This window comes from Rhipicephalus microplus, chromosome 8, assembly GCF_043290135.1.
Source record: "Rhipicephalus microplus isolate Deutch F79 chromosome 8, USDA_Rmic, whole genome shotgun sequence".
In the NCBI taxonomy this organism is placed as follows: Eukaryota; Metazoa; Arthropoda; class Arachnida; order Ixodida; family Ixodidae; genus Rhipicephalus; species Rhipicephalus microplus.
In genome coordinates, this window is record NC_134707.1 from 110,282,397 (window position 1) to 110,292,133 (window position 9,737).

Here is a 9,737-nt window from a genome sequence, read left to right on the forward strand (position 1 = left end):
ATTTCCTAAGTGACTTCAATGTTTTTTTGTAAATTCCCTACCTAGTCACGTAACGTGTCTCATACGTTCGCAAGAGCCACGACTACCATCGGCAGCATTTTTTTGCCATGCTGAAAAAATTTTTCAAGGGCGCTGAAAAAAAATTATAAATGAACAAACATGAAACAAGTTTCCAACGATCTCTCAAAGAAGATAGCAATCATAAGATAGACAGTAAATACAAGACTGAATTATTACTATATTTTCAAATTGTTGTAAAATCAAGAGCTAAAGCAAAAGAAGAAATGGCAATAATGGATACCCCTAAGGGCACCTGCATTCACGTATGAAGCTGCTTGTGTTATTGAAAATGGGGACACAGTGCTCAGCTTCTGAACACTAAGAAAACAAAGGATTTCGGCCACACACAACTTTTCTACAATACAGCAAAAACACTTATGAAAAGTTGCTCAAGACAAGGTTTTCTTGGGCACACATGTAACATTTTTGATTCAGATGTGACAGCCCAGGTTTGTGCTCACACATTAGCAAAAACATATTTTTCTAAACATATATCATAAAGGATATTCAACGGTTTGAACAAAAAGATTATAAAAAATGCGATCAGCTGCAACCGCTTCAGTTTACTGCCTGCTAAAAAATGTTGTATTGATGGCAATGCTTAAGTCAGGATGTCACTGATACAGCTATTCCTCTAATGTTTTCTAGAAAACAATAAGTCAGGTGGGGCATGTCAGAAAGAAAATTGAAAGGGCCATTACAACAAGAACAAAAGAAGGAAAATTTAGCCCCCGTTTCTTCATCAGGCCCTACAAAATAATCCAATAGAATATTAGGCCGAAGAAAGCATAGGTCTCTGCAAAGCTTTTTTAAATTGAAAATTGAAATGAATATATAGTGGACGAAAAAGCAGCCGTTTCGTCAGTAAGATTCATATTCCAGAACTTCTGGCTTCAGATCCTGACGACGAAGCGGGTGATTTTTCATCGATTGCCACGCTCCTCACAAAACGGTCTTATTACAGCTGTGCACTGCATGCACGCACGCACACACACACACACTTACAAAGAAACCAAGCACTCTGAGCCCCCCTCCAACTACCACAAACTACAATCCTCTTTAATACTCTGTTTTGAAAGCAGGCTCGAGCAATTATGGCTCTAAAGGTTTAAAGTCAATAGCAATTAATGTCAAAAAATTTTAACGTGAATTCAAATGGCGGCAGGATTTGTACAGTACCACGATGCAAACTGTACACAGAAAAATACATTAGGCATAAAAATTTCTTATAGTACTTATCAAATTCAAGACGCTAAAAAAAGAATGACGTAAGTGCTGAAGCGTGGCTTTGCAGTAGTACGGATTTCCTTGGAAAAGACGTTTCATGGCACAGCAGCCCTGAGATTCAATGAAACCAAGTGGTTACATGTGATATAAGAGGTGTTTTTGTTCTTTTTAATACATTCAAATATAAAATTGATGTCAAAATGAGTTCTACAACTGTACCATGTTAGATTACTCTGCAAGTTACATGAATATAACAACAAACTTTTGATTATTCACACAGAACAATTCAAATCGCAACTGCTCAAAACTGGCTGAACAGAAGTGCATTGACCAATATTAGGCACATTTAGGAGCCTACAAAAAGTCAATGGTTTTTATTACCTTCACACTGCTATTTGAAAATAACATTAGAAAAGGGGCAGAAGGTAATTTATTCATCAATAGCAAGAGCTTCCTTTCATGAAAAAAAGAAAAGCTTGGCGTTTTGGGTTTAACTCAGACCTTTCTACCAGGCACAAATGAGCAAGAGAGTGGATAACGCTTTCTGTTCAAGTTCGGGGTCATACTTGCTTAGACCAACGTGCCATGCTATAACCACACAATGTTAGGGTTTATGAACAATAGTACCCATCAAGTGCCCGTCAGAGTACTGTGCGAGTTTGAAAATCTTCTCAGACACTGAAAATAGTCGCTTTACTCATGGAACGTCCACGGGAATGTGAAAGGTCTCCGTAATACCAGTACCAATGTCACGACGGGCTGAAAACGTGGATGGGTCCTACAGTTTACTTTGCAACCAAATGAAAACATCTTGAAAAATTTGTCCCTCGCAATTGGCCAGAAGTGCCGACGCATGCTGGACAATCAAACAACAGAAGACTCTTGAACTTCTAAATTTGGCGTCAGTTGCGGAATTGCGGAACTTCTAAATTTGCACTCAGTTGCGGAACACGTATGGTAGCGCCGACAAGAAAGAACAAGCCGAACGTCTCCTCAATTCTCGCAATCAAAGACCCAATGAAAGCGTGGCCATGTTCGTTGAGGAAATGTCTCGTCTGTTCCGTCGAGTGGATTCTGCAATGACGGAAGGCAAGAAGGTACGCATTCTGATGCGCGGTGTCAAAGAGCAGCTGTTTGCAGGACTTGTGCGAAACCCACCAGCTACCGTGGCAGAATTCCTCCGTGAAGCTACGACCATAGAGCGAATGCTAAGACAGCGGTCTTCGCAGTATGAACGGTCCGACTACCTTGCATGTCTGTCAGCACCCTTGGTAACACCCGATGTCATGAGCGTGAGAGACCTTGCTGAGCTAGTCCATAGCATTGTACGTGACGAGCTGCAAAAGCTTCACGCAGTGCCTTCACAGCCTCAAGTGGCTGCTCTGACAGACGTTGTCCGTGAAGAGGTGCGGCAGCTGGTACGACCATCAGCACCACCTTCAACCGAAGCTCCTCTGCTAACGTATGCGGAAGCTGTACGTACTCCTGCACCGGCAGCCAGCTATTTCCCCCGACCGACTAGCCTGCAGACACCACAGCACTTCTCGGGCGGGCCACGCTATGAAAACCAACGACCGACTTGCCTGCAGATGCCGCAGTACTTCTCGGGCCCACCACACTATGAGAATCCGCGGCCTAATTTGCGGAAATCTAGCGTGTGGCGCGCTTCCGACAATCGGCCACTATGCTACCACTGTGGTGAGCCAGGTCACTTGTACCGGGAGTGCTCGTACAGACAGATGGGCCTACCTGGATTTCGGCCAGACGCTCGTCGGCCCAGGGACGGTGAACGACCCCGCGCAATCGCAGAATACTTGGCAAGTCTACCGTCTCCGAATCTTCAGCGACGCCACTCACGCTCTCCGTCTCCTCGACGCTCTACGTCCGCGAATCAATACTCCACTTTCGCCGATGTTGTTGCGGGACGATCCGCTAGGTCCCCAAGTCCACGCCGGGGAAACTAGAATCAGCGGCCTCCGGGGGTGGGACCGCTGTTAAGCTATCATCAAAACAGCCTCCTCCGACCCATCCACCGACCTTCGACGATGCCTTCCAGCCGACACCTCGCATCGCTGACGAACCCGTTTCTGCTGACATTGCCGTTCGTGTCGACAACCATCCAGTGACTGCTCTGGTCGACACCGGCGCTGACTACTCAGTTATCAGCGCTGAACTTGTGGCTGAACTCAGGAAAGTCACGACTCCTTGGGGGCATGGACCAAACCTTCGGACAGCCGGTGGTCATCTCTTGACACCAATCGGGAGATGCACCACAAGGCTGCAAATCTGTGAGTCGACGTTCATTGCTTCTTTCGTTGTGCTGCCCGAATGCTCCCGGAAAGTTATCCTTGGCATGGATTTCCTTCGTGAGCACGGCGCTGTTATAAATCTTCGAGACTGCCTCGTAACGTTTGCTAACGACTATGGCCTGAAGCCTAGAGATACCAATCCGCAGAAGACTGCGCTTCGCATTGTCGACGACACCGTCACACTTCCGCCACGCACCAGTATGTTCGTTACAGTACAGGGAGACATAGACCATGACAGTAGTGGTATCGCTGAAGCCAACCTTTCGGTGCTCTTGTCTCAGCAAATCTGCGTTGCCGGCGGAATAATTCAAATTAAACGTGGGATGACTGAGTTGTTGGTAACCAATTTTAGTGGAGCATATCAACATTTGGCCAAGCCAACAACTATCGCTCATTTCGAATCCATTGACGATGAAGCGTGTGCGACGATAGCCCCAATTTCTACAGCCGTTGAAAGTGACACCGCGGTAGCCGATGCAGTCGATGTCAATCCGAACCTGTCATGTGCGCAGAAAGAGCAAATCCGCTGTATCCTCCGCATGTTTAGCGACTGTTTCGCGTCTACATCCAAGATAAAACAAACGCCAACCGTAAAGCACCGCATCGTCACTGACCATGCTGAGCGACCCATACGTCAGCACGCCTACCGAGTATCACAAAAGGAACAAGAGGCTATACGTTCTCAAGTGAAGCAGATGCTCGAAGATGGCGTAATCCAACCCTCGAACAGTCCATGGTGGTCCCCCGTCGTACTAGTAAAAAAGAAGGACGGCACTCTCCGATTTTGCGTCGATTACCGCAAACTCAACAAAGTCACAAAGAAAGACGTTTATCCGCTTCCGCGCATCGACGACTCACTAGACCGCCTCCGACGCGCCAGATACTTCTCCTCTATGGATTTACGCAGTGGCTACTGGCAGATCAAAGTTGATGAACGCGACCGAGAGAAAACAGCATTCATAACGCCTGATGGTCTGTACGAATTCAAGGTGCTGCCCTTCGGTCTGTGTTCTGCCCCTGCGACATTCCAGAGGATGATGGATACAGTGCTCTCCGGTCTCAAGTGCGAAGCATGCCTTGTTTACTTAGACGACGTCGTTGTCTTCTCCCAAACGTTTGAGCAGCATTTGCAGCGAGTTAGATCTGTGTTTGCTGCAATTCGCGCGGCAGGCCTATCACTGAATCCAGAAAAATGTCATTTTGGTTACAAAGAATTAAAGTTTCTCGGTCACCTTGTTAGCCCTGATGGTATACGGTCTGACCCAGACAAAACATTGGCTGTCGCAGATTTTCCACCACCTACCAACAAACGTGATGTGCGTCGATTTTTAGGCCTCTGCGCATACTACAGACGCTTTGTGCGAAATTTCGCAAACATTGCCGAACCTCTCACTCGTCTGACAAAAGACGACGTTCCCTTCGTGTGGGGCCTTGAGCAAACACGCGCTTTCTTTCCGAGTTCCAGCAGCGTCTCCAGTCTGAGCCCTTACTCGGACACTAACGACGAATATGCCGACACTGAACTACACACAGACGCCAGTAACATCGGCCTTGGTGCAGTTCTCGTCCAGTGGCAAGGCGGCGTCGAACGCCCTATTGCTTATGCGAGTCGGATTTTATCATCTGCGGAGGCGAATTACACAACTGAAAAGGAGTGCCTAGCTGTTGTCTGGGCAATAGCTAAATTCAGACCGTACCTGCACGGTCGCCCGTTCAGAGTTGTTACCGATCATCATGCGCTCTGCTGGTTGGCGAACCTTGAAGACCCTTCCGGACGTCTGGCCAGGTGGAGCTTACGCCTTCAGGAGTTCGATTTGACAATCGTGTACAAGTCTGGCCGGAAGCATACTGACGCGGACTGCCTTGCCCGAGCTCCTCTTAAGACAGTGTCAGGTGATCGCGATCTCGACGGCCGTTTTATCGGCGCCGTTAGCGTATCCGACTTGGCTGAACAGCAGAAGAACGATTCCGAGCTTCGACAATTCATCGAATATCTCGAAGGCCGTACGCCGCATCCACCAGCAGCATTCGCCCGCTCGTCATCATCGTTCTGCGTCCGCAGAAATATCCTCTATAAAAGAAACTTCGACCCTTACGCGACTGAGTACCTGCTCGTTGTCCCGCCAGCGTTACGAGCCGATGTCTTGCCCGCCTGTCACGATGAGCCTTCCTCAGGCCACTTGGGATTCACACGTACCTTGGCCCGGATTCGCCAACACTACTACTGGCCTAAGCTCAGTCGAGACGTGAAGCATTACGTGAAGACGTGTCACGAGTGCCAGCGCCGTAAAGCTCCAGATCAGCGCCCAGCCGGCTTTTTGAAGCCCGTCGCTCCTTCGACACAACCGTTCCAACAAATTGGCATGGATCTACTCGGACCTTTTCCCAAGTCTCGTGACGGCAACCGCTGGATTGTAGTCGCTACTGATTACATGACGCGCTACTGCGAAACGAAGGCATTAAAACGTGGCAATATGATTCGTTTGCCGTGCAGCAGAGCAGCTGGCTTTTGTTTCGATGCAAGCAAGTTTGTAGATTGAACTCTTTTCAAGTGGAACTTTATGTCCACAAGTACTACAGTGGATTGCTAAATTGCTCTCAAAGCCATAGCTAGACAAGTCTAGAGATAAGAAAAAACATATTAGTCTCAGCAATATGAATAATAACATCCATCATTACAATCACATGAAAATGGCAATAGCAGATTAATGCAGTGAAGCCATAACTCTGCTAGCAATGGAGTATTCAACACGAACAACAGAACATCCGTTCACAAATTTTCAGTGCAGATATGAAATATCATAGGTTATCAATGCAAAAACACAAAATAAGTTTTATTAAGGGGACTAGAAAATTCATATTTGGAAGAAGAAGAAGAAGTAGATCTGTTCAGTCGCTGTTTCTGTGCACAGTTCAATTTCTGCTCTTTTCTTGGACTATTACGCTGACATCCATTTCTTCGCGGTGTGCCAACAAGACGCCGGGTGAAGACTTCGAGGGCTCGGTGCCCTACAGGTACGAGGTTCTGTTATCAAAGACTTGGCTAGTATGCGACCACTACGCTGGTTGGTAGCCATCGCCACGAGCCTTATGCTCGTCCAAGTGCGTAAAGCCACATGAGTGATACTGCAGGACACAATGAAAAGCCTGGGGGCTTACAGGTGCGCCCAAGCATCATAAAGCCGGCACGTTTGCTCATTCACAATTGCGAAATGGTTCCAGCTAGCACAGCAGCAATGGAAGACGGTGAAGCTGAGAGCAAGAAGCTTTGCTTAGAAGAGAATCCTCTCGATGATAAAACGTCAACTTATTACCTAAGTGATGAAGAACACATGGGCGAAGATGAACCATTTAGGTTGGTTACTTATAAAAAGAAACGAGCAGAGGGTATCCCAGTCGTCTTTCTTCCAACAGATGAAGGTGCTAGCTTCTGGAAAGTGAACCCCAATCGAGTGTCAGCTGAAGTAGTTTCCGCTGCTAAACAAAAAGTGCAGTCATTTAGAACGACCAGAGATGGAAGCTTCGGTGTCAGCGTTGCTTCCTTAAGTTCAGCCAAGCGTCTTCTGATGCCTTCAAATGTAGGTGGCCTGGAAGTTAAGCCTTTCATCCCAGAGTCATACACTCGGAACGTTGGGAAAGTAAAACATGTTCCTCTACAGTATTCAGATGAACAACTCCTAGAGTACTTGAGAGATGCAGGGGTTATATCGGCGTGACGGCAAACAAAATACTACCGCCAGGAAGATGGAGGAGTAAGGACGCGTCCACTTCACTCAGTGATCCCGACTTTTCTAGATGACCGCCCGATTCCAGGAAGAATCTACTTAGGATTCACCAGTTACCCAGTGGAAGAATATCTTGGTTCAGCACTTCGGTGCTATAACTGCCAGCGATTCGGACACATGGCGAAAAGTTGCCGTAACACACGCCGGTGTAAGATATGCTCAGAAGAACACCATCATAAGGAGTGCAAGTCTGTTCTTCAGCCTAAGGGTGCAAACTCTGCAGGTAATCACGCTGCCTCATATTCAGGCTGCCCGCAAAGTAAAGCTGCTGCAAAAACTCGTCGGCATAAGCTCATCCATGGAAAAAAACTGCGCCCCAATGAACCATCTCCAAACCTTGAGATTGTTCATCCTGTACGTGATCAACCTCAGCGGTCACCGCAACAACAGCCGACAAGCACGTCAAGAGAACCGCCAAGAGAGCCGCCAAGAGATCACTCGAGGGACCACTCACGAGAAGTACCTTCAAGTAACCTAACCCACGCGTCAAAGCTGCGAACGCCCACGGGACCTCTGCCAGAAAGTTGCAAAACCGACAGTGCCAGTGTTCGCCCCAACTACAACATCGAAATGTCACGTCATTCTCAACAAGCCTCAGAAAATCAACGATTCAATGGAGACCGTACCTCTGCATCAGTCGTGCAATTGATTCTGCCAATGCTTTTTACAGCACTTAAAGAAATCTGTCTGCTCTACCGGAAGCAAACAACTTGCCAGAAGTAAAAGCCCTGCTGCCTCTGGAAGCACTACTGTGTCAATAGTCTGGGTCAAACCTGCGACAAGTAACATATGAATAAGCGCTACAAAGATGTCTCTATATAACAGTGGAATGCCAATGGTCTTCGAAGGAAGTGGGCTGACTTCCGTAAACTCCTTGCTCTAAAATGCCTGCTCTAAAATGGTACTGAGAAAATGAAGACGAATAACTGTGTGACCAATTTTGAAGCCTGAAAGAAATTGAAAAGCATGTGTTCTAGCATGCTTTTCTAACATTCTAGCTTGTTAATATACTTTACTGACTCTTGACCTAATTATGCAACATGAAGTGGCATATATCTCGCTTTTAGATCATTTAGCTTTCTTCAATTTTACATTCAGGCTATATGGGTGATATGTAAAAGTTACCGAGATAATATACAATATTTAGCTCATACCACACGCTTTCGATAAGCAACCTAATCATTTGTTTCTTGTAATTTATGTCAATTTGAGGGTGTGAAACATCTCTCCTAATCAATATTAAGATTTATGCAACACATTGGTGACTCTTTGAGTTCTAGGAGTTGTATGGCATATTTTGCTGTCTGCTCCTGAAACACCACTAGCTGCTCGAGACTGGCACGTTTCCTGCTACGAAAACACTCGTGGCTGCTCCGAAGTGGTAATTTTTCTGATTCAAATGTTGCTCCCAAAAGTACAAAAGTGCAATGTCACTTCCATCACTGCACACGTCTTGTGTACAGAATCTGTCGTATAAGCTCCGACAAAGATAAACAAAAACGGCAGTGTACAGGTGCGCGTGAATAATTGTTCTCCTGCAGAGTCGGTAAACCTCAGGAATAATATTGATTCACTGTCCCATCTGTTTCATGTGCACTGGAAACGGGAGCAGTAGGTGTTTCGGCTATGAAGTGGGTCACCCTGGCATTCCAAGGAGGGCATGTTGACCTTGGTCACGATTGATTAAGGTTCCTGGGTCTTGGCTGCGACATCTCGCGGTAGTCCTGGGTGGTCCAACAGTGGTTCCTGCCCTGGAGGCCGGTTGGCCATGATTTCCGGGACAGCAGGCCACCGCTTGGGCAAGGCGCAGCACACATACACCTGCTGAAGCTGTGGTTTGCCTGACCTTCTAGTCCAATTGCCTTGATGGCAAGCAAGTCACTGGTAACATCTTCTAAAGAACCTACAGGCTTTGACTATTACATTCATGTCTCGAGGAGTCTCATGGTCGCTGGTCGAACATTGAAGCCCCCCGTCATCTAGTGTAGGCTTGTTCTAGCTCGCATGTTTGCTTTTAAATCACGAAGGTTCAAGGCCTGTCAGTGGAGTTTGTCACGCATTTGCCATTCTAAGCAGGTATTTAGTGCACGTTTCTCGTTTTCGTTAAGAATGCCATGCATAATAAAAATGGGTCCACCTGGTGTCACATGTGAAGCTATGCACTAATGACTGCACCCACAAAGCTGACCTTCTACATTTTAAAGTGCATATGACCCACTCTAAGTTTAAATAAGCGTTTTTTTTTCTTGCTTCACCACCCTTCCTTCTGGCACTAATTCCTCTTAGCCACCCATTTGTTCGTAAACACATGGACGATGTCAGTGCAAAGTATGAAGCATATCAGAATTTCAAGTTT